Raw genomic sequence first — 26,218 nt, 5'->3', positions numbered from 1 at the left:
AGTCAGGCTCATTCCAATTTACAGCACTCAGATGGCCACACAGAAATGAGGAGATGCCATAGAAACCTCTTGTGGAACTTAAAACACACTCCCACCTGTTATATATTCTAATTCTACATTTTCTCCTAATGGCTTAGTGAGACTGCCAAGTTTAAAGGGGAAAAATTAAAAAAAAAACTCAAATACTTTTTAACCCCACAGGATCATCATTCTTTTCTCTGACATGGAAGGAAGGGAAATAAGGAGATGGTGTTTCTCATTGAACCCAGGGCTGGGTGTCATTCATGGTGGCTGTACACAATGGAGCCACAGACACACACACACATACACACCAGACACGTTTACTCACACTATACCCACAGGCATGCATACATACCACACACGCTAGCACACATCCACAGCTAAAACTAGTTTAGTATGAGCTCAAAGCAAAGGCTTGGTCCAAACCATTCCAGTTTCTGAAACTAAAGGTTCAGCAAGGTATAGCAAAAATAAAACAGTAAAATCTACTTAAAGAAGGGTGGTGAGGTTTCTTTGGCAATGTCCCCCAGATCCTCTTGCAGTGAGCCATAAACCACACCCAATAGGAGGCAGCACCAAGAAAGGGACTACCCAAAAGCCACCATTTTTCCTTCTGATCCTGGCATCAGATTTCTTCCCTTTCCTGAGCCTTCAGTGTCTGGCCACGAAGGAGAAAACTCCCCTACACCTGCTTCTGTTGGGCTATTACCTTCTGGTGGAAGGGCAGGAAGAGCCACTATGAGACCATACCCTCCCTCAGGGCTCAGAACCAGAGGCTAATAGGCCTCCCTCCTGCCATGCAACAGGAACTAGGGGCCACTCAGGGCTCCAGTCAGAAAGGTACCAAGTGAGCTGCTCCTGTGCTTGGTCAGCCTCCATAACCAGCTCGCTTACCTGCACCACCTGGACCAGAGCAGGGCAGCAAAAAGTAGGGTTCATCTCAAGAAGCAAAGAAAAGGAGGAAAGCTAGGGAGGAGGGGAAAGTCCTCATGAAAGTCACAAATCCTGTATGCTACATCCAGCCTGATACTGACCCTGTTGATGCATTAATATCCTTACAGCCTCAGCTTCACGTGTCCCCTTTGTTTAAGAAAAATGTGAACTTAAATTAGCCTTTATTATCAGGAAGAGAGTGGGGTTTCCCTGCAGTGGTTCCCTTAGCTGTCCCCCATCATGCCTAGACACTTGGCTGGCAACACACCCAGGGTGACAGAGCGGAACGCTGCCTGGGCCACTCACAGGATGTCTGCTGCAAGCACTGCCACTTCTCTGTTAAGGGGCCTCTGGAAACAGCTGTGTGGGCACCAGGCCCCATGCAGGGCCTATCCTGTGCCAACACCACAGTTCTAATGCATCCCAAAGAGAACACCCAGACCGCCAGAGCCAAGACTGCTGGGGGAGGTAAGGAGCAGGGGACTTGCTATTTTCAATAGAGTGGATCTTACCCACAAGGTGACGTTTGATCAAAGACCTAAAGAAGCTCTGAGAGCAGGTCAGCCACATGGGGGTGGGGGGGTGGGGGGGATAGATGCCAGGCAGAAGAACCAGCCAGAGGCCAGTTGCTTGGGGGGGGGGGATGGACACGACTGGGAGAAATGCTTGAGTCAGGGTAGGGTTGGGACAAAAAGGGTCAGGAGTTTGAGGAGAAATTATAGCTGAGGTCAGAGTACAAGGGCCAAAGTCTGCCCACAGCCACACCTACTTGTTTACAGTGTGACAATGCCACCTCAGCAGAGCTTCCAAGAGCTGTGACAGACTGTGTGGATGGCCCACAGAGCCTGGAAGATGAACTACTTGGCCTTTCAGCTTGAAACAGGACAGTGGAGAAAAGCACTCATGTGCCAAGTGCTCCCCGTGGCTCACAGGAGCTCAAGGGTCATGAATTCAGACTGGTCAACATGGTTGTGCGTTCTCCTCTGGCCATGTGCCAATGCACTGACAGGTGGCTACGACCAGGCTTGTGGCTTTCCTAAGCAAGACCATGAAGGGAGAGCTGCCAGCCTTTTCCTGTCTGCTATAACTGGGTCATGCTGCCATAGGGCCTTCTCTGGTGCCCAGTCCAGTGTCTATGCTTCATCTTCATGGCCTCTGGGAGATGGCAGGGACAGAGGCTCAGCATTTGTGACTGGATCAGCACAGCTATGAGGTTGGCCAAGACCAGGAGCCTGAGCTCTGAACTTCTAGGTCCACTACTCTCCAGCCCAGCTGCGCAGAATCATTTAATGGGAGAGGTGACAAAGGCCAACACTAACCTCAACCCCAGATTACACTAATGAGCCTTTTCAGGGTACTGATCATGCTTCCATGTTTTTGAAAGTCCCAAGTGGTTGTGATGAGCAGCCAGGGTGAAGACACCTGCAACCCTGCTGGTGTTCCTGCTCTTACCCCCAACCCCAACAATCCCCTCTCCAGCAACTCACGTCTGCCCTGCCAGCTCTGGCTGTCTCTGTTCTGTTCAAAACCATCCCAACCAAGACTTTGGAAGACATCACTTGGGGTCTCTCTTTGGCATGAGCTCTTCATAATTCTCAGCTGGATTCTGGTCCTGCTATGGACCCTGAGGGCTGAGATTGCTAGCCTTCATCCAAAGAGGGTGCCGTTTCCTCTTCACAAACTCAAGTCTCACTGTGTTCAAGATCAACAGAACTATCCAAAAAAAAATGCCACAGGTCTTAGGACCAGAAATGCCACCCTCCAGCCACACGCTATACAGCATTTAATCAGTTTTGTATTTTATTACCCTTTCTTCCTTTATTAAAAACACCCCCCACCCAATCTATGGAACCTTTAAATTTTCCATTTTCCTTACTGAGATATCAAAATGGGGTGTCTAAAAATCTCACTTTCTTATTATAAAACCTCATTTCACAATCATCCCACTAAGACTTAAAGTTACTATGTGTGAAACTAGTTCATGGTTCTTGCTACATTAGAAAGTAAGCTAAGCATTGTAATTGATAAATCTTTTTAGAACTTAGTTCTTAAATTCCACAAAGGTGAGGTTGAACTTATATGTATTTCAACCAACAGGTTTCATTCTGAAAGTCATTAATAAGTTATCTGGGACCTAGGGAACATTTCTTTCATGTAAAATTATCACTAAGATGATACTTAAGTATCTATGCTAATAAGCTAATGTCTACTCAACTCATTGGTCCTTTTCTGACTTAAAATAAGAAAAATGCATCAGACATAGTAGCACACATCTATAATCCCAGCTATTCTGGAGGCTGAGGCAGGAGGATAGCAAGTTTAAGGCCAGCCTGGGCAATTTAGTGAGATTTTATCTCAAAATAAAATTTAAGGGGGGGGGCGGGGATGGGCACTGGGAATGTAGTTCAGGGGTAGAACATTTGTCTAGCACATGTGAGGCCCTGGGTTCAATCCCCAGTCTGCAAAGAATAAAATAAGAAAAATGTTATTATAATACAAGAAAATTTTTCTGTGTGTTTGATTGTGTATATACAGACAAGAAAATCAAGTGTGAACATGTATGGGGTATACATGCAAAACTCTGCTACTAAAGGAAAAGAAACTTCAAGTTAAGAACACAGACGTTAATTCGTGGAGATTCAGAAGAGAACTCTGCCCCCTTCTGAGTGGAGAACTTTGATGCTAGTGGGTCTCCACTGACCTGCTATCCCACACAGTGGGTGTCACTGACATTGCTCACAGGTTTTTGGTCTTAACTGGTAACCTGGGCAGAGGGAAGGGGTTTAGTGGCTGGAAAGCCAATGGACAGTGTGGGGAGCAGAAAATAGATAAGAGGATAGAGGGGCATGGGTGTCATAGGCACAAACTACCAAAAGGAAAGAATGCTGCTCCCTCCCCTTCTCTAAGAAACTCTCAGTTCAGAAACATGGGTGTGGTTCCTCAGGACTGACAGAAAATACACACATGTGAAACAAGTATTTAGAAAGAGAGAGATGGAATAAAACTGTGGGCTTCCATCAAAAACAGACAGACATTGTCACCATGGGTCCTGTCTTCTCACTCCTCTGAGTTTGATGGCTGGTGTATCCTGGGACAAATTCTATTTCCAAAACCATAAATGAAGGCTTTGTGGACAAGGCCTATGAATTGAGTGTGCTCTGCTAGTAACCAGCTGGGTGACTTCTCTGAACCTATAGTCAGTCTCTCATTTGTAAAACTGAATGACACACACTTGTCATTCAGGACAGCTGGAGGATTAAATGAAGTAGTGCTCTCTGAGACACAGCAACCAGCACTCAGTAAGGTTTCAAAATGCTGGTGACCCGTTATAATCTAAGACAGGGAAAGTCTATCACCTCTTCTGAGATAACCTCAAGGGTTAGCCTCAAACACACAAGAGAAGGTTCCTTCCTAAGCTACTGTGGGAAAGGGTGGGAGATGGCGCACAGCCAGATAGGCAGGGATTGGCCTGCACATGCAGCCAGGGAATCAGAGGGAGAACAAAGGAAATTCAAAACCTGAAGCCCTCCACTGCAGAGACATCAGGGCTGAACCAGGGAAGATACCCCCAACAAAAGCAGGGACTTAGCACAGAGATAAGCAAGGAAGAATGTTCTGCTCTCTAGGCAAGGAGATAAGGAGACATGTCAGCTCCTTTGGGGACCTGAAACCCAGCAAATGAGGGACTTCAGCAGCCTGGGGCCAGTGACTGTGGCACTGAGAGAGAAGAAGGATGAGCTGAAGATACAGAACAGATTTTAGAACATGAACTACTATAAATTTTCATTAGGTCATTCATAACATATAAATGCAAATAAATATTTATATATATACATATATATTCCTATTTTAAGACTCCTCCTCCTTCTATTACTGCTTTCCATTCAAATTGCGAAATGATATTTTTAAATCTTTGTCCTCTACTCCCATCCCCCAAAGCAGGAACTGCAAGTTCTGTCGGCTCTCTTCCTCTGCCTACTAGAGGGCCTGGCCCAGAGCAAGGATCCAATAAATAAGTCAACCATGTGCTCCCCCTCCCAAAACTGTCTCTCCTGAAACTCACCTGGCCTTGCCCATATGACTTCTTCTCAGTGCTCTGCCAAGCCACCATGCTGGGCCATTTCACCTGTGTGATCCCATCTAATTTCCAGTAGGTTGTTCTATAGTCAATACACAAATGAGGAAGAGGAGGCTGCCCAAGGCCACTCAGCCATAGTGAAACTACAATTCACTCATTCAACTAGCAAGATACAGCCATAGCACCTGAGCATGAAACTCTCATTTTTTTTCAAATCAATAAAACAATACAGGAAATAGAGGTTTATTTGTTCATCATGGGAGTTCTCAGCAACATCATCATGGCCCCTAGCCATGAACAGAGCAAGAAAAGAGCCGTGGCCACCACTCAGCCTCCCCAGCCTCAGAGTTCACATTATGCATAGGACAGGCATAGATAGAGAACAGTCTTCGTAAGGCTGCTATGAGATGTGACAGGTAAATAATGTCCTTAAAAAAAAGTCCTCATTCTAATCCCTAGAAGCTGTAAATATTACCTTTTATGGCAAACTATCCAGATGCTTGAACCTAGGAACTTGAGGTGGGAAGATTATCTTAGATTATCCCAGTAGGCCCTATTTGCCATCACAAACATCTTCATGGAAAAGAGGCTGAGGGAGATTTCAGAGAAGAGAGAGCAAGGTCATATAACAGGAGCAGAGGAAAGCAGACACACAGAAAAAAGATGCTACACAGGTGACTTTGAAGATGGAGGCAGGAGTCCACTAGCTAAGGAATATTGGCAGCTAACAGAAGCCAGAAGAGGCTAGGGATGGATTTTCCCCTAAAGCTACCAGGGAGCATGGCTTTGCCAACACCTTGATCCAGCTTACAGAATCGCATTCTAAACATCTGGCCTCCAGATTGTGGAAGAGGTCAATTGTGGAAGAGGACATGAAGCAATTAGCACACTACCTGGCACATGGTAGGAACTCAAGAAATCCCTATTAGTGAAGGACAGATCCTGCCACCCTGTCTATGGACAACCAACCCATTCCCCAAAGCTGTGTGGAAACTTATTCTGTATGACCAGTTCTGTGCCCCATTCACAAAAGTGCCTTTATGTCTCACTTTATTCTGTCCCAAAAAGGAGTTTCCAAGGCTGCCCACTGACTCTTCACTCATCCCATATAAATGTGGTTTTTCCATGGGCATTTGTGTTAAAACACCCAGTACAACTAATTCAAGCATTTCATAGGACAGCCAGTGCTGAGATCTCACAGAGTAGACCTTCCCGACCTCAGGCATAAAGGGCTATGATCAGGACCACCTTACATGAAGAAACAAACAGCCCAAGCCCCTCTTAAAGCCACAGGTCCTGCAGCTGTCAAAGGAGAAGCTAGTGTCCAGCTCCTGCCCTGCCAGGACCCACACCAGAGAAGGGCAGGTTGGTGAACAGAAGAAGGGCTGGGGTGGCTAGTGTCTGGCCCTCTAAACTGCTTCTCAGCATCTTTTCATGCAAAGAGCTACCCCTGTGCTCTAAGCCCCCTTCTTTAGCCCTTGTCCTGTGCAACCTTCTCTCCATTTTCCTTCTTGAGGGGTGAGTCCAAGTGTCGAAACCCACTACATGCAATAATTCCACTTCCTCCCTGTTCTCGGCCTCCCCCATGCAGACTGCAGCCTCAGCTTCCTCTGGGTTGCTTTGAGGATGAGGCCCTGTGATCCTGATAGCCCTTCTGCCCTCCCCTTTGTCCTCTTCAGTTTCAGAGTCATGGCTGTGATGTCCCAAGAGCCCTGCCACCCTGACTCCAACCCTTCTCTCCATCCTGCACACAATACAATAAAGACTGTCCCTCTAACCAAGCCATAGCAGCCCACAGCCACAAAAAGTCCAGGGTACAGTCCCAAAACCTCAAGAGTATTTCAGAGAAATACGAACAGAAAGAAGTAGCCTGTTCCCTTCCTGGACGCCGCCATCTGCAGGTCCTCTGAGCTGTCTTCTTTGCACCCTTTCTTCTCTGTCCTTTTGCCAGGGCTGGGTTCACTCGATAGAGACCTCGTGCCAAAAGCGGGCTGAGACTATTAGTGCAGGAAGATGGCCATGGGCGTGCACAGAGTGAGCCATGGCCAGGAGCAAGAGCCACCTCAGTGTTCCTCAGCCACAGGCATTGCACACAGCAGACCCAGTGGCCTAAAGTCTCCCAGATCTTCACTCCCCCTCAGAGGCTCAGGCCTCCGATCTGTCCTAAATCCTACATGGGGACTTATAGGCATTCTCACAGGTACATGCCTGTGACCTCTCTGTGGGTGGTTATCATCCCTGTTTTCTGGCTCCCCCCAGGGCTAGCTTAGTAATTGAAGCTTCCCTTGTGCCAAAAAAAACACCTGCTAGGGGATTGAATGAGAATGGGCAGGTTTACCCCGAAGAGCTCCTTCACCTCCCAGTCCTGCAGGTGGGGCCTCACAGGAGTCCTCTGCCTCCATGACACTGTCCTGTGACATACTCTGACACACTCCACCTGTGATAAACTACCATGCCACCTCAGAGATTGAGAAGCTAAAGACAACCATGTGACTCTATATGATATGTATTTACAATGCCCTTGTCAAGGTTACTCCCTTCCCCCTCAGAGTACATTGGCCAGAGCAGCTGATAAGCTAGGAGGGCAGAGCCAGAGCCAGTCTCTGCCAGACACCATCACAGTTGGAAGGCTGTGTTCCTGGTCCTGGCTGTCAGAGAGATCCCCCACAACTATATACACACTCAGACGGCCTGTCCCAAAACCAGGGTCAGAGATGGCCTTGCCAAGCCTCATTCAGATTGCTAGGTGTTAGTTTAAAAGGTCTGTGTGCAACTAGAATGTAAGGCCAATTCTGTAAGATGCGTAACTTACAGATAATAATATCTAACCATTAACTGCCCTCAACCATCCAAACAAAATGATAGCAGCCATTTCATAATTGAAATAAATGGGGATTAGTTTTACAAGGTCAAAAAAGCCTATGCTCTCCTCCTAGCCAGAGCCCAGGTCCTAGAGCAAGCAGGGGCAGGTGATCAGTCACAGCTTTCTTTGAAGAGCTAATAAACATACTGATGCCAGACTGGGAATATAATTGAGTAGCAGAGTGCTTGCCTCACATGCACAAGGCCCTGAGTTCAATCCCCAGCACCACACACACACACACATACACACACACACACACACACACACACTCACAAAAAACAAAACAAAACAAAACAAACAAAAAACCTATTAAACATACTGATGGCAGGCACAGGCTAGAAAGAACCTAACAACATCCAGAGAGCAATGGTTGAGGCATCCATCTATAGCACAGCCTGGCAGTGGGATGGCATGCAGCTAGACACAAAACTCCTCATGTTCCAATGATACACAGTCAAGGGAGAAGGTGAGGTGTGTGCAGGCGGGCAGCATGACATCCCAGTGAGTGTAGTTAATTCATGCATACACATTTGCTGCCATATGCAGAATAGCCTGGCAAGCACCTGGCACTGGTGTCTCCAGGGAGAGGATATGGGGGATGGGGGTTGGGTGGGAGATAAGATTTTACCATATATCCCGCTATACCTTACAATGTTTAAGCCAAAAAAAAAAATTTTGCTTATAAAAATAAAATAGATGGGCTGGGGTTGTGGCTCAGTGGTAGAGCGCTTGCCTAGCACTTGGGAAGCACTGGGTTTGATCCTCAGCACTACACAAAAACAAATAAAATAAAGGTATTATGTCTATCTACAACTAAAAAATAAAAAACAAAACAACAAAATAAAATAGAAAGTTATACAATGTGTCAAATCAAATAAATAAGGCAAGTTTCAAGAACTCTTACCAAGTGACATTAGTGCAAAGTCACTAATAAGAAAGTAGGGATGTCAAGGCCCTTTTCTGGGGCAATACCATGTCCACAGTTGAGATCATCAAAGTCACAACGGTTGCTGGCAATAACTGCCCTGTCACTGAGCATCCCTTGCTCTCTGTCCTTCCCTTCTCCCTTCTCCAACAAGGTTCCTTCCACTGTTTTCCACCCCCTGCTACATCACCTCGAGATGACACATGCTCCAAGTCACACAGTCCTGGGATCTTAGAGATGGAGGGTGGTTTCATGGACTCACAAGGCAATCCCTGCCCCCATGATCCCTTACTCCCAGAGTATCCCTCAAGCAAGAAGCAACAGCTTCACTGTTTTATGTCTGCACTGTGCCCACAGCAGAGACCCCAAAGGTCACAGAAACAGTGAAGTCTCAGAGAGGACGAAGTCCCTGGAGCTGGCCTCAGCTATTAGCTGTTCACTGCAGGGAGAGCCCCAGAGGCAGCCGCAGGAACCTGGGAGGCCAAAGGTTCTTCCTCACAATTGGCACAGCAGTTCTCAGGCAGCTCAGCAGCAGTACAGACCATCCTCCCCAGTGCTGGATTTCCTTTCTAGCACTTCACAGACACGGCTTCACCTCTGACACTGTGGACACCAGGGCACTCTGCCTTTTGGTATGCACTGCATCAATCCTATATCAGGACCCATGCCTGCAGGAATGGATCCTGAGCAGAGATTAGGAATCCAAATCTTGGCCCATAAATCCCCAAAACTGATGTTAGCACAATCCAAGAATCTCTTCAAACCATGAAATGGCCCTGGTCATTTAAAATAAAGGATATAAGCAAAAGAGAATCAAAACGTTTTAAAAAGCCTGAAGACCCTCCAGTGTGCTGAGAATGAAGTCCCAAACCTTACTGAGGGTCTGAGGAGCCTTGAGCCACTGGTGACATGGCCCTGCCTCTTTGGAGCCTCTCCCCTGAGGTGTCACCCAGCGGTCCTCCCCACCTCTCTTGGAACCCCAGCTTGAGCCACCTCATCCTTCCCAAGGCCTCGTTGTGCTCCCAAAAACCCAAGAGAGGAGGAGGCTGCCTTTGCTGATGTTCCTACCCTTAGAGGCTTCCTTTTATCTTTTGGTATTTGTGAATATTTGCATAAGTACATGTATGGAACGGGGGAGGTCCTTATCGAAGTTGCTTAAATTTTTAAAAAAACAAGATTTCCAGACCCTAAGGGATGATACTTTCTGACCCAGAGGAGCAGAAGCAGCCCCAGGTTCCAGGCAGCCGAACAAGAGCTCATGTGCCAAGGACATAAAAGGTCATTGTTGAGAACAGGCTTCTGCCTGTGACAGGCACAATGGAACAAGGTGACAGTTCTGGTTTTAGCCCCAGAGTTCATAATGGCAACAGCTTTGCCACTAGCGCTGGTCTCAGCTCTCTCCCTTCAGATCGATGGAACACCAGCTTGACTTCTGACAGCAGACTGTCTTCCCAGAGAGGCCAAGGCCCTTCTTACTACTCATCACAATGACAGTCTGGCTTTGTTCATTCATTGACTCAAGAAACACTAATTATACACCTATTTTATGCCTGGTACTGCAGGACACTCTAGAGATACAAAGAAAACTGAGCTATTGTCCCAGCCCTAAAGGACACTTAAGTCTCATGACACCCAGATTCACAACATTCACAGGCCTGTCCCCAGAGAATTCTGGCGAGCTTTACACTGTAAATGCCATTGTGGGATGCCATGCCCAGTAACTCAGAATCTCACACTGGAAGTGACCTGTCCAGGCCCTTCAGGAGCTAGTGTTCAGGAAGAGGAGGAAGTAGTGAGAGGCCTCCCACTCAACATGCTGCCTGCCAGCCACCAAGGGGCCACTGGCAGGTTATTTTGCCCTTATGTTGTTCAGTCTGTTTTGAGCCACCCACCCCTCCTCAGGCCACTCAGTGGGGAGGGCAGGTGCGGACAGGAGACTCAGCCAGGCCCTGGAGTGATGATTTTGCCAACAGCAGGAAGTGCCGGGTAGAGGCAGCACCTGACCAGGTTCAGTCAGTGTGACTCCTTCTCCTGGGCCTGAGCCATATGACTTTTCTCCCCAAGAAGCACAGTTCCCAAAGGACAAAGCTCTGCCTGAGTGCTCTGTGATCCTAACCTAGTACCATATGTATGCCCTGTGCATGCTCCAATCACATTTGTGGCAAATGTGACACAAAAGTCATAAAAAACCATCAACTTCAGCGTCTCCAGACCTTGGCAGTCACCATCTTGAACACAGATGCTTCCCAACTGCCTACAATGAACATCCCTTATGAGCATGACTAGGACCAGTGACCACACAAAGTGTGCCAAGAGCTGATCTCCACGGTGGGCCAAGCTTTTGAGAAATTCCACCGCCTCTGCACTTCTGTCCCTGCTGCACTCCAGCAAAGGAGGTTTCCCCTTTAAGAGCTTGAGAAGAAACGTGGAAATCAGATCCACTGCCCTCGGCCTCTTTCTGCACATATACTGCATGTTTAGGTATCCCAATAGCCTTTGCTTTCTCTGGAAAAAAATGTACAGCATCCATTCGCCAGGGCCAAATGCGACCCAGAGCACCTAAGGAAGGGGGAGGGGAGTCCCAAGTAGTACATGCCAGCACACCATGAAGGGTCAGGAAAGGTGTTTGCGCGAAGTGGGAAGCTCCTTTAAGTGAAATATTTCACTCTCAAAGATGAAAAGAAGTGTCTTCACTGACAAAGAACTGGCTAGCAAAACAGTCTGGAAGAACTCTAGCACAGACACACGGGCAGTAAGGATTCATGAGGGGACACCAAGAAAGGTGCTGTGTTCACTTGTTAGTAGCCACTGCCAGCAATGGAGAAAGTAAGAAAGGGCTATTTGATGATTTGAGCCTTTTTAAAAATTAAAATTGAAAGAAAAAACTCAAAAGCTGGGATAAACAGTTATTACACAGATTAGCAAAATTATGTCACTAGCTTTGGAAACACAGAAGTTTCCTATCATAAAAGCTTGTTTAGGTATCCCAAAGAATCACTTCAGGGAGTGATTCTCTCTACCAGTATTCTTGAACACATGCACACCGGTATCTGTAACACCAGTGGAGTCTGAGGTCAGTCTGGAAGCAAAGCATGGCTCCTTGAGGGGGTCTGACTTCCCAGAGCTGCTGGCTTGTCAGGGTGAGTGTATAAAGAGAATGTATGTGCACATGTACAGGTCAGGTGAGAGCAACTGTCAGCCTAAACAAATGCTTATTCACAGTGCTTGCTGGCCCAAGGATGGCCCAAACTTCTCCCAGTCCATGCCTGGTCTTGTGTCTCAAATCCCTCCACAGCAAAGAGTATCTTTAGAACCTGCTAGCTTTTATATTATTCTTAAAAGGCAAATGCCCCCAAAATAACATATTCAGTTTTGCTGATATTTATAATAAACTGGGTATTAGATCCTTTCTACCTGACACAGTGGGCAATAGGGTCCCTCTCCTAAATGGAAACTTGGGACAGGGTGGGGTAGAGCAGGACAGAGGTACAGAAAGACCCAGGTACTGTCCTTAGTTCAGCTGGGGAGTTGGCCCTCTGCACACTCAGGGAAGAGAACTGTCAGTGGTGCTCGGAATGAGGAAAAAGGAATCAGCCCTTCCTACCCTGGAGGCCACAAGGAAAAAGCAGTCTCCGTGTGGGCCTCTCCACTGTCGGCCCCTGCTGGCTCAGTGAATCTCATCCCCAGGCCCTAGCCTGGACCATGAGCTCTGCCCGAAATCCTCCCAACCCTCCACTTCACTGTGAACACTCTCAGGAGTCCAGAAACATCAAGTGGGTTCTTGGTAGAAAGCAGCTCTGGTCTGAGCCTGGGCTGGCTCTGAGAATTTAATTACAATTCTCTTAGTTCCATTCTTCAAATGAGGAAATTAAGGCACAAAGGAATCAAATAATCTCTTTCAGGCTCAAAGAAGGTGGTATATGCAGAAGTGAGAATGAAGTTTCTAGTTGGTTGCCCTACCCCACTAAGTTTCTAGTTGTTGGCATAGGGAAATTGATCCAACCATCTCCCAACCTAATATGAAAGCTCATCTTCCAAAAAAAGATAACAACTTATAGAAAAGAAAGAGATTGCTGTCTCTGAGTCCCCTCTCTTCCCCTCCCACGTCAGCTCTTGCCAAGGAGCTATGAAGCTGATGTTCCATGAGGAACTCTCAGAAAGTTTGCCTTCCTGGAGCCTGGCGTTTGGAAGACAGTTTGGGGGTGTGTTTTTGTTTTGTAGTACAGGATGGAACCCACAGTCTCATGCATGCTACACAAGTACTCTGCCACTGAGCTGTACCTCCAGCCCTCGCCTCGTGTTTAGAAGACCCACAGGCTGACTATATCTCAAGCCATCATCCTGGAAATGAGGTTCTGGAACATGACCTGGGGATGGCACAGCATAAGCTCTGACTGTTCACCTCCAGACTTCAGAAAACGAAGGACAAATAAATGCCTACCTTGACTAAGCCTCTTTTCTCCAGGTTTTTTCTATTATGTGTATCTAAACGCAACAATTCTACCATTTCCCACTAAATCCAATGGCACAGAATATCAGCATCCTATGTGCTGGGAACTGAGAATTTGGAGATTTTAGCCTGGTAACAGTTCCACATTTCCAGAAAGAAAACTTTAAATTTATAAAGCATTTTCAAATTTACCCTGGGCTGTAAGCTAGGGTGAGTACATTCTCAAAAGACCTTTTAACCATAACAAGATTTATTTAGTTGCAAAGTTCCTTTATGAAAGAGTTTCTTCTGATATTATAACCAACAACTATAATCCTGAAACAGCTAACCCATCCTATTTCTGACCTGCCTGGGTGGCAAGTACAAAAAGTTTTCATACAGCAAATCCCTGTTTTCTGCCCCAAACTTTTTGGTTGGTTGGTTTGTTTTGTTTTGAGATTGGGTCTCCCTGGATTGCCCAGGCTGTTCTCAAGTGATCCTTTCACCTTAGACTCCTAAGTAGCTGGGACTACAGGCATATGCCCACCAGCACCCCAAGTATTTAATAGCCTCGTTTGTATATTCAGTGCAGACAAATCTAGATTATGAGGTAAAAACAGCCCTGCTTTTATTCATTATAGTTATTCCACTAAGTTAGGTTTATAGTCTAAGCCACAGGCTACTAGTTGCCATGATAAATACGAGTATAATCTTTAATGATTTACAAAACAGCCAACCTGTGGATATGTAACACGGGTCAATTTGTGGAATGCCCAGTTCCAAGGAGTGACGCAGCAATTACTTCCCTGGAATTTGATTGTATCTCATCTAATCCTATTGGAAATGAGTCATTATACCTTGTAGCCTTCTTTGCTATCAAGGGGGCTGCTGTGCTAGCTTCTTTAATGAGGATACACCTGCACACCAGACAGGGTAGCCCAGCACTCTGACAGCATCAGGACTAGGCGCACACAGGGACATGGCCCCGTAGTTAAATGCCAATGTCACCCCCCACATGAGAGACTGAGTGAGATGAACTTTAAAACCTAGATGCTTTCTACTAACCAAGTTGGTACCAGAATCATTTCCAGGAGGACTGCTGTCATTAAGGAATTCTTCTCTTTGAGCCAGGTAATCTAACCCCACAAAAGGCCCCTCACTACTTGACTACCCCCGGCTGACTTTCCTTCTATCTTTGACCAAACAGGTTAATACCTAGCTTGGTAAACATAGTTTACTAGCTAGACGTATTAAGAAATGATTAAATAATTAAGTTGGCAAAACCAAAATATCCCCCAGTGGAGTTACTAAAAATGTGACACTTTTGGAAGGTACCTATAAGGACAATCCCAAAATATCTGCGCTCCCAAAGCAAGACGCCCCTGCTCTTGTAGGCCTGCACTGCTTCATAAGAAAGGCACATGACTGAAGAATGTGAATGCTTTTAGCCAGATCAGCATACCTGAAACACGTTCAGAGCCTCTTAGGGACTCTTGTTGAAGAGAAAGCATTTATATAGCAATGTGCAGCTGGAGCTCTTATCTGTTCATTCTTCGCAACTTTATACCTATTATTCTTTCTGCAACAAGTCAGTAATGGCTAACAGGAAATAAAATAGATCATCAAAATACCAATGACATTCTTAAAGAAATTGAAAAAAAAAAAACTCCTTTATAATTTGTATGGAACTAAAAAGACCTCCAAATAGACAAAGTGATCCTTCTTGAGCAAAAAAACAAGGTTTAAGTCTGACTTCAAAATATATTAAAAAGCTATAGTAACCAAAAAGCATGGTACTGGCACAAAAACTGACACACAGACTAACAGAACAGAATAGAAAACCCACATTTTTACAGCTGACTGGCTTCTTACAAAGGGTTGGCAAGAACATACTAGAGAAAGGAAAGTCTCTTCAAAAACTGGCGCTGAGGAAACTGGATATCCACATGCAGGGGAAAGACACTAGACCCTCATCTCTCACAATATAAAAAGATCAACTCAAATTGGATCAAAGACTTCCATGTAAAATCCCAAATTATGAAATTACTTGAAGAATACTCAGGACAAATGCCTCAGAACATTAACCTGGGCAAAAAATTGGGGAATAGGATCTCAAAAGAAGAGGCAAAAATTGACAAAACTGACAAACCAAAAAGCTTGAGCATAGCAAACGAAAAAAAATCAACCTATAGAATATAAGAAAATACCTGCAAACTGTTTACTGGACAAGAGATTAACACCTGGAATATATAAGGAATTCAAATAATGTGTCAGCAAAAAAACAAATAATCTGACTTAAAAGCTGGCACATGATCTAAACAGACATTTCTCAAAAGAGGATGTGCAAATGATCGAGCATATGAAAAAATGCCCAACATCATTAATCATCAGGAATTACAAATCAAAACCACAATAAGTTATCCTCTCACCCTAATCAGAATAGCTATTATCAAAAAGATTTTTTAAAAAATGGGTTGTGGTTCCAGCACTTGGGAGACAAAGGAGGGAGGATCAATTGAGTCTGGGAGTTCAAGACTAGCAAGGGCAACATGGCCACACCTCAAAAAATAAAATAAAAAATTAAAATGCTGGCAAGGGTGCAGAGAAAAGAGAACTCTCAGGCACTATTGGTAAGAATGTACACTAGTACAGCCATTATGCAAAATACGTGAAGGTTCCTTAGTAAACTAGAAATTGAACCACCATGCGATCCAGCAATCCCACTACTGGTAGTTAAAGGAACTGAAATCAGTATGTCTCAGAGACATCTGCACTTGTAAGTTTACTGCAGCACTATTCAGAAAAGAAGATAGGAAATCAACTTCAGTCTCCAACAATGATGAATGGATAAAGAGAAATCAGTATGCACACACCAATGGAATATTATTCAGGATGAAATTTTATCATCTGAAACAACATAGGACTTGAGGGCATTACATTAAATAAAGTAAGTCAGGCACAGAAAGACAAACATAGCATGTTCTTGCTTATATGTGGAAGCAAAAAAGTTGATCTCAAAGAATTAGAGAATAGAATAGTGATTCCCAGAGGCTGGGAAGAGTGGGAGAGGGGCACAGAAAGAGCATGGTTAACAGGTACAGGGGAGCAATTATATAGAATGGGTCATTTCTAATGTTCCACAGCAAAATAGGATAAGTAAGGATGGTTGGCAATTAATTAAATATTTCAAAACAGCTAGTAGAGAAGATTCTGAATGTTCCAAACACAAACAAATGATAAATGGCTGAGGTGAGAGACAAGCCCATTACTCTGATCACTACACATTGCACATGTTTTGAAATGTCACACCTTACCCCAGGAATATACACAATTACTAAGTCTCCATTACAAAAAAAAAGTATAAGAAGAAAATACAACAGGACAAAAGTAGGAAGAAAGCAGGTCAGAGAGAAAGAGAGGTACGTGGAGATGTCAGGGAAGGGGTGTCAATCGGCCAGTAAGGAGAAATAGTCCAGACCTGAAGAGGAAGATAAATGTGAATAAATTATTAGGGATCAGCACACTGTAGTGAGGTGGTCTCCATCAATACATGGGAAAATGACAAGGATTTGAACTGCAACATTATATCTACAGGAGACTTGAAGACTGTCTACCGGGGCCTCAAAGGAGGGATGTGAGGGTGGGGAGCAGGCTGGAGGAGTCTGAGAACAGTTCTGCCTGCTCTGCTCTACCTGGATCAGGAAGAGCTTGGTCTGCATGATTACAGGCTGATCCTATCTCCACTGACACGTCCTGGGTCCTCCAGCATCTCTGACACCAAGTAATTTCTTCTACTCTAGGAAGTAACTGCTGAATCACTGCAATGGGGCAAGAAAGTGAAAGGAGAAAGAAGCAAAGTTTCCAAGTCAACAGACTAGGGAAGCAGCACTTCCCTAACCAGGCACTGGGTGTGTCAGTCCAGTGCCAGCTAGACCCAGAACACACGCCTGCACCTTGCAGCACTCAGCCACCATCACACCTCCATTCCCTCCATTCTACCATCACCATAGGAGAGGAGCCAAGGGGGCAGAAATGGAGGGATTCACCTTAGCTGCAAAACAAGGAAGGACAACAGTGAAATTCAGAACAACTTCACCAAGTCAATGGCAAGTTGGGCGTAAAACCTGAATGAGACCACTAGCCCTTCCCTCCCACCTAAGGTGGGCACAGTCTACCAGTTTGCTTCCCCCAAATCCAATCCTTGGCCCACCTTCCTCTCCTCTTCCAAACCATGGGAGTAACAATGTTATGAAGATTCTTGGAAATCTGGACATCTCTTAGACCTAGCTCCCTCCTGACTGGGCTCCATCAATCACTCCAGTTCATTGCTATTTGATTATCACCCAGTCAGGCAATGTGATCATTTCATTTGACATCTGTATATGTAGAACAGTCAAAGCAACGAATAAGAAATGTGCAGTACTCAACATTCCTTCACACACAATCCCAAGTTTTTACACATTAAAAACAACACAACAACAAAAAGTGCCAGTGGAAGCCAGCTGTATCAGTGACCACCTAACAGAAAGCTGGTCCAGATTCCTCCCACCCTCACCGACATCCTGTGCCAGCTGTCCCTGTCTCAGCACCTCCTTCTTCTGCAACGTTTATTTCTCCTAGAGGTGCTCTGAGCAGCAGTCAGAGATGGTAAGCACTCCAGCCCGCTGAGCAACTTAAAATCAGGGCACTGTCAGGGAAACAGAATCAGCAAGACTATAAAACTGAGTGGGAGGACATAAGCTCCCACCTGCACTGGTCCATTCCACAGTTCACAGATCTCTCTAGCTGACCTCTACCCTCTCGCCCTGGGAGCCAGGCACTTGCCTTTCCCCATTTCACAGATGAGAGCTAACTAGGACTCACATCCAGCACCTTTTCTTTCTTTTATAATCCAACTTTCCCCTTCCCAACAAAACCAAACAGATATGCCAAAGACACTACTGCCTTTGCTTTGTGATAGGAACCAGACTGATGCCTGCATCAAATAATGTGTCCCCTGCCCAACTCTGAGCCAGCCAAGGTGACTTGAGAGCAGTTCTGTCATTGCTAAGACACAGGAACCTAGGAGAAATCACCCAAAATACACCCTATGCAAATAAATGTTTTACATAAAAATAAAGTGCTTGCCCTTCCTATAGAAAATGGATCTGGATATTTGCTATTTTGTTTTTCCCAAAAAAACTCCCCTTTTAAATGTTGGTCAAGCCTTCAAATTGCTTTTGTGAACCACTTGCCCATTGAAAAATACTGTGGACCCTTCTCCAGCCAGACTCCTCCTCCAGTGTGCCTCTTCCTCATCATCAGTGTAAAGGTAGAGATCTCAGTGCAAGACTGCTCCTCAACATGGCTTTTATGTACTGAGATGAATTCTTAAACTTTGGACAGTCAAGAAGATCTAGAAATACCTCAATTCATTAGTTTCAGAAAAAATGTGGGACCATTTTGATCTCCTAATTTCACCAAGGTGGTAGCTACTTTATTTCACCCAAACATAAAGTAGGGGAAAAAAGGGCACAAAGGAGGACACGTTGCAAAATCAAACAGCATCATCAACCACTGCCGAAAATAGTCACCTGGACTGTGTCTAGACCAACTCCCTAAATATTTCTCAAGTTGCTGTTAACTAGATTGCTCTCTATTTTTCCCAAATGAACAAGGAATAAGAGGGGACAGGAACCCTACACATCTGAACATACCCTGCGAATGTCTTGGGAAACTGAGTCAGAAGATCCAGCTTAGAAAGGCCAGTCTGGAAGAAACCATGCCTGCTGGGCCAGACACAGAACCCAGGGCTGGGTGTATTCATGCTGCTTCCTTTGAGTCCCACTGGGAGGGGGAGAACCACATGCAGAGAAGCTACAGAGGCCGCAGACATGGGGGCCAATAAACAGCTGGGTAGATGAGCTGGGGCGTAGAGCAGGGGAAATCAAGGAAAGCAAAGCTACCCCTGGGTCCTTAAACACTTTCCAGTCCACCCTATGAGCTAACCACTCAACATCCACTCTTCCTATTCTGGCTTCAGGAAAGGCCAACCCCATTTCCAGCTGTAGAGTGGGAGTAGTCTTGATTAAAATAAGGGTGCATCAGAATCCATTGACCCTGCAACAGATTTCTGGGTCCACCCCTCAGTCTCTGATTCAGAAGGTTGGGTCTGGGACACTGCGTTCTAACAAGTTATCATTATTAATGAGAGATGATTAATGATGAGAACTTGCAACTTTTCTGATTCTGCTGGTCTCTGCCAACCAATCAATCCGCAGCACTCTCAAAGCCTCATGCTACTGGTCTGGAAAGGCACGGGATCCTCTGCTCCTATGAATCAGAGAGAAAGACTGATGTACACAGGGCAAGGGTTGGCTGGTGACCCCACTAGTTTGTCTCCTTCCCTGCTGCTGCTGGAAGGAATCGAGAAATAGTCCCACTGACCTTAACTATTCTGTAATCAGTAGGAGACTAGCCCTATAATGAAACCAGCAGTGATGGCTGGCGAGAGAGGAATCCAGGTTGTTGATGAAACTGTAAATCTGCTAATACAGTAGGACTCCAGTGATCAGACAGCTTCCATCAGAGCAGCCCGTGCAGCTGCAGGAAGGCTTTGGCAAGGAATGGGGAGCAGAAAGGGGCAAGGGATTTTTCAGAAGATCTCAGAATCCTATCTTGTAAATTACAACAAGACGAGCCCTATAGGAACCTGAGGTCAGGCAAGTCACAATGTGAGGGAAAGGTTTGGGAAGGTTCCTGGGCTGGGAGGAGTGAATGTTTTCTTCCTCTAGAGTCCCATGCCTCCTTGTGGTGGTTGAGGGCACCCCTCTGTTTTTCTGACCCTATTCCAGAAAATAAATAAAGGACACCTCACCTTTATCATGAGATGATAGTATGAGTCCCTGAAATCACCCACATTCATATTTATTTGCCTTCCTGCTTTTGAGGCCCTCACCAGGTTGACCTCACAGAACAGCCTCCATATTAAAAGGCCTGCAGTCTCACACCAACCCAGTTAGAGCTGTGGGCAAACAGTTAGGGGAGAGGGGAGCAGAGGGGTTGGCTGGGAGACACAGGGCTGCAGCCAAGACAGGGCATGAAGAAGGTAGGTGCAGACCAGAAAGAGGAGAGAAGGGCACAGACCCTGGGTCTCCTGGCTTTCCAATCCCCAGTCAGGTTATTACAAAAGGTACAGTTAAGAGATTGAACCTATAAAGAAAAGCTGATCTAATCCTAAATTTAACGCTGACCCCCGCCCCCTCTAGATCTGAACTCATCATAAAGGCTTCGTTACTGCAGTTATCAGCGTCAGGCACCGCTCCAAGTACACAATGTGTATTAGCTCATTTCGTATTACAACAGGACTGCTACCACTATCCACCCAATTTTTGCAGGTGAGAAAATGGGCACAGAAAGATTTAGCTACTTGCCCAAAGTCACAGAGATACTTGAAAAAAATTCAACTTAGGAGTCCACAAACGTTCTAGGAATAAATTCAGTTTCTGAAAGATGTCTGCTCACTACCCAGGCCTGAGTAAAGAAGCTCCTGATTCATAAAGCAAAGTACTGAAAATAGAAATTGTTGATATTGATAATTAATCTGCATCCTTCCATTGATAAATAAAGTGAAACATTTATTTTTAAAATCCTATGAAGGAAGTTATGTGATTTAATGAAAATGGCACTAGCTCCAGACACTGAGCACTTGAATCCCAGACCAGCCTCTTTCAACTAACCTCAGGTAGGTGCCCCAGCCACCCCTCACCTGGGCTTACTTTATGACCCACAGCTTGCCTCTTGACAGGCCCTGGGAGGACCTAACCTGAGCCATGCATTCAGGGGCTACTCAGAAAACAATAGTCTCTTCTCCTTTAGGTTAAAAAATGTATCACGCTTAAAGGAGCCTTTTAAGGTTGCCAAGAATAAAGTCCAAAATTACAGTAACTTCCACAATCCAGTAAGAACAATCTAGTGAGAAAAAAAAAATAGGCAAAGGATGTGAACAGGTAATTCACAGAAGCTGAACTATAAATTAGCATGAAAAGGCCTTCAATATTTTTGGCAATTTGGGAAATAAAATTAAAACAATAATGTCTTCTTTGCCCATTAGACTGGCAAAATTAACAGTTAACAAAATTAACTGGCAAATATATCTAGCCCAGTCAAAGGGAAACAGTTTCACTCACTAATGGAATAAGTACAATCTGATAAAGTCGGCGGGTGGGGGGGGGGGCAATTTGACAAAAATATCAATTTAAAATTACACTCTGTCCCAGAAATTAAACTTCTAGGGATCTAGAAGACTGAAATATTTTTGAGCATTAACACTGATATGTTTCAAGGATTCCTCACTGATTTTATAGCAGAAATTTGGAAGCAATCTTAAATGTTCAGTAATAAGAGATGATTAAATAAACTGCACACACTATACTCTAGAATGTATCTCTACTCCCCACAACACAAAGGAGGACAAACTTCTCATGTCAGTATACACAGATATTAGGAACAGAGCATTAAATTTGAAAAGCAAATCACAGAAAATTTTGTGTAATGTGACTACACTTGTTTACAATTAAAATGTTTGTCTACTGACAGGATCCAGAAGCAAGGGCACTTCAGCAGCAATGAGCACACCTAATGCCTGATACACCTGGGTTTTTACACCACTCTATTAAAAGGAACTAAGGCTCTTAGGAGAAATGGCTAGGGCAAGGAAAACATAAGCTAAAGTCTTGATTTTGTGCCAGAAAGAAAAGAAAACCTCAAAGAACCATAGGGACATTTCAAAAGGACATACAATCCAGCTGAAAGGTCTCCCCCTGGCCAAATCTGAGACAATTAGAGCAACAAATGAGTAATGGGAGTAACAGTCTATAATCCACTGAATAAAGCAAGAATTCTTAAATCCAGGGATGCAAATCAAGAACTAAATAAGATAGAAAAGTTCTATTCAGTACAATTCCAACTAATAAATGTAGAAGAAAATATGGAATTAGAAAATCACCATCTGTCAACAATCGTAAAAACTGATTCAAACAAGAAGCATCAATGGGTTCTAAAACTAGTGGGTAAAAATATGAGTAATAGTATTCTAACATAATCTCAAATTCTCTCCCTATGAGATACATATTGATTACAACAGGAAAATGAAAAGTTTTCAATGAGGCAGACACCATCTGAGTCAAATGATCAGAGTTAACAAGGCCAGTGAATGAGATCATGGACAGCATTATCCTAACCGGACACGCTAACAAGACAGCAGCATCAAGCCTGCGCTGTTCCTGCCAGAACTGCATAACCTGAATCTAATCATGAGAAAACCACAGGAAATCCAAATTGAGCAGCATTATCTAGAAAACAGTAGTCTCCAAATATGTCAACGATATGAAATACAGACTCAGGAACTTCTTCAGACTAAATGAGTGATAGAGACAAAATAATTTAATGCAATAAATGAGCTAGGATTTTCTTTTGCTATAAAGGACATTTTGGGGGGCAACTGGTAAGATCTCAATAAGACCTGTATATTAAATAATCGTATTCTATCAATGTGATTTTTAATAATTTCACTGCCGTTATGTAAGAGAATGTCCTTGTTTTCAGGAAATACACAGTAAAGTATTTAGAGGTAAAAGGGTATTAGGTCTGCAACTTACTATTAAACAGTTTGTAAAAAAGTCATCCATGGGGGCTAGGGCTGTAGTTCAGTGGTAGAGTGCTTGCTAGCAAGGTGAGGCACTGGGCTTGATCCTCAGCACCACATAAAAAATAAATAAGTAAAATAAAGTTATAAAAAATTTTCAAAAAGAAATCCATGAATATGAGAGAAAGACAAAAGACACAGCAAAATGCCAACATTAGAGAATCTGGATGAAGGGTACCTAAGAATTCTCATTATTCTTGCAACTTTTCTGAGTGTGCAATCATCAAAATTCAAAAAATAATTTAAGAGAGCAAGGTGTGTATATGCATAGAAATATAGGGGATTTCCTGGGGATTAGGTTCATGGTGACATCTTCCTTAAAAGCACAAAAAAATCAGCAAATAATGAAGTAAGCTTGCATAGGGGTTAATACTTATCTCTCCAAAATATGCTCTGCACAATGAAAAAAAAAAAGCTGTTTTTAAAGATCTTTCAAGACCAGCTCATTAATCATATTCTACAAAAGAAGCACCAACATAATCAAGCCTTCTTCACCACAGATCTGTGCTATTTTTTTTTCCTCTGAAAGTCAAAGCTTCCTGATACTATGAGTAGTTGAAGATGGGGACTTTTCTGGAATATGTAAGCTAAAAAGGAGTTTTTCATTAAAAAGCAAACAGGATAAAACATACTTGGTAGAATTCTTGAGATGCTAAGCCAAGGGGTAGGAATGGGGGTTAGCTGGTAGAAGTCTACTCTAAGAAGGCTCCCAGGTAGGCAGCTGGCTTAAAGGACTCGTGGGGTCCATAGTTCTCTATCATATACATCCCAATTCTCTGGCGTCCTATTGCTTACAAAAAGCTCTCATGGGTATAATTCATTTCACCATTTCCTTAAAGTGACTTTCTTTTTTAAAAACTCCAATATTTATTTACCAGCAATACTACAAAATAGCCAGTTTCCAAAACAATAGTGTTAACTATAATCTAAGACATCGGCACTGCACACTGAGACTACATGGGGACAGAGTTTAACCTGAGCAAATACATACCCTGAGATGGAAGATACCAAATGAAAAGGAGCTAGAAAGGTAAAGTAGGAAGGTAAGTACAACATATTGCAGAGCTCAGCAGAAACACTGCCCTCCTTTCTCTTTGAATCTGTCCAGCATCCATTCCTCTAAGCTCTGTCTTTGAGTCAGACCCTCCCAATAACTTTGGCTCGTTGCTACAAAACATACTTACAAGACACTACAGGGAACAAGGCCTTGGGAGGCTCTGTTCACATGCAACACCACCCTGAGAACAGCATCATTCATGGTCTCCTCCGACACCAATACTCCCACAGAATCGCCATACTGACCTCCCCATGTGGGCACTATTTTTCACTTTCCTTAAAGAAATCAATGAATTGAATCTTCTAGGAGTAAATATTTCAGGGAAAAAAAAAAAAACCAAAGGCCCTAACCTACATCCAAAGACAAACTCCCTGTAAAAAAAAAAAAAAAAAAAAAAGGCTGTTTGCCACCAAAGAAAAATTAGGATTAATTCTAGGACAACCAACAACTAATCTATGTGCATTGACCAATACCAAAAGAATCAAGGTTTAAAAACAAAATCAGTAAGAGATTCTGTTTTCACCTTTTAGAAACCAGAACACCAAGATACAGAGTTAGCTAGTAGCAGAACCAGAATTCACACTCAGATCACCTGCTCTGTCCCCATCCACCACTTGTGTCCCCGCAGTCCACACAATCCACTTGAACAGGGGATGAACCAAGCATAATTTTACTGCAACATCCTAACTGCCACACCGCCCCCCATTCCCTTGTTTTAGACGTCCTAATGGGCAGGTGACAAATCACATTCTATCCCTCCTCAGCCTCCCAAACACAAAACACATTCAGAGGCAAAGCAAAAGACAAGATGATGAGCTTTACAACCGCCTATACTTCCTTCTTACCCAGAGGAATATGTTCATGAGCTGTCAACTGGGGCAGGAGGAACCCATCATTATGTAATGTCAGAGGGCAGGCAACAAGGGGCAGGGAAGCCGAGCCTATTAATGCTCCCGTCCTTTACCCACAAAGATATAAATTTACCTTTGACAATGTTGAGTGTCTCAGTTTTCTAGGGCCTACACGTTCAAGACTGGCTTTTCAAAAGACAGCCACAAATTCCTGCAAATCTCTCAGGCCTCAATTAACTGTCTAGCAAAGCCAGAAAGGCAAAAAAAATATGAAAAGCAAAGATCCGAGATGTCGAGGACTACAAGTCTGCAGAAAAGGGAAGAGGAGTTGCAAGGATGGAGACCCAATTTCCCACCCTGAGATGCATGTTTATTTTTAACCCGGTAATGTTTACACTCGAAACACAGCGAGGCCTTCAGCGTGGGGAGTCCACTGGATCCGGCCCCAAGACGAACGAGGCAGGCGCCGCGACGCCGGCATCGGGCGCCGCATCCTGCATCCCGAAGCTCCCAGCCGCCCCCGGCCCGGGGCGCCGTGCCTCCTCCGGAGCCAGGGTCGCCCCAGCTCGGATTGTTCTCAAAAGACGCCACCGCTGGCGAACCGCTAGGCTGTGCGATTTCCATGACAACCGCGGGCGCCGTCCGGGTCCGGCTGTCCAGGTACCGGGACTGGACCCCGCGCCCGTTGCCCAGCCCCGGCCTCGGCCCCGCAGACGCCGCATCGCCCGGGTCCCGCCCGGCTCACCTACCTGGCGCGCCCCGGCCCGCGGCGCCCGCCGCCCAGCTACGCCCGGTTCTCCGTCAGCCGGGCGCGCGCCCGGGCCCCGCTGCAACAGTAGCGGCACCGCCTGACTGAAGTGGCAGGTTTCGTGCCCCACCTCAGGTGCGTATCCCCCGGCCCCCGTCCGCGGCGCCCGCCCCGGCCGCGAACCTGCTGCCCGCGCGCAGCCCGAGCCCGCCCCGGCGCCGGCACCACCGTAGCTCCGGACGCCGAGCGCGGCCCCGCCCCGGCCCCGCCCCCGGCCGCGCAGGCGCACCGCAAGCCTCCGCCGGCCAAAGCCCCGCCCCCGGCTGCTCCAGGCTTCACAGATCTCACCCTCCTCTGTACCGGCGTCGCCTGCGAGGAGTTCTTCAACTTCCGGACCCACAGATGGCGTTTTTACCCTCAGCGACACTGAGGCTTTTGAGGCCTGACACGTCGCCGAGGAGTAGGTTCCTGAGAGGAGCCGCGACCCGGCTACGTGCTCAGGCGATTAGCGCGCTCCCGAGGTGAAGATGTGGTGGCTCCCTCCGAGACGTTTAGCAACGTGAACGGTCCAATCAGAAACGTGCAAAAAAATAAATAAAATAAAAATCACAGTTCTTGGAAAATACAG

General features: G+C 45.2%; 2 protein-coding genes across 12 annotated transcripts in view; both read right to left on the bottom strand.

Annotated features, from left to right (window-relative positions):
• The window catches only part of LOC110596902 (STING ER exit protein), a 56,908-nt gene extending 31,177 nt beyond the window's left edge, over window positions 1–25,731 (bottom strand). Inside the window, exon 1 of one of the 4 annotated variants that reach the window (XM_078028525.1) lies at window positions 25,592–25,731. The gene's annotated coding sequence lies outside the window, so the exon portion shown is untranslated. The remainder of the gene's footprint in view (window positions 1–25,591) is intronic. The other 3 variants (XM_078028526.1, XM_078028524.1, XM_078028527.1) reach the window with 3 other exon arrangements.
• Window positions 1–25,957, bottom strand: part of Inpp4a (inositol polyphosphate-4-phosphatase type I A) — a 131,713-nt gene extending 105,756 nt beyond the window's left edge. For 7 of the 8 annotated variants that reach the window (XM_078028508.1, XM_078028513.1, XM_078028509.1 and 4 more), the window contains exon 1: window positions 25,592–25,731. The gene's annotated coding sequence lies outside the window, so the exon portion shown is untranslated. Of the gene's footprint in view, window positions 1–25,591; window positions 25,732–25,938 lie in introns of those variants that run through there. The other variant, XM_021719593.3, reaches the window with a different exon arrangement.
• Window positions 25,958–26,218: the final 261 nt, after the last annotated feature.

This window comes from Ictidomys tridecemlineatus, chromosome 12, assembly GCF_052094955.1.
Source record: "Ictidomys tridecemlineatus isolate mIctTri1 chromosome 12, mIctTri1.hap1, whole genome shotgun sequence".
Taxonomy (NCBI): domain Eukaryota; kingdom Metazoa; phylum Chordata; class Mammalia; order Rodentia; family Sciuridae; genus Ictidomys; species Ictidomys tridecemlineatus.
The sequence above is the reverse complement of the archived record's forward strand: the minus strand, read 5'-3'. Positions and strand labels throughout refer to the sequence as shown.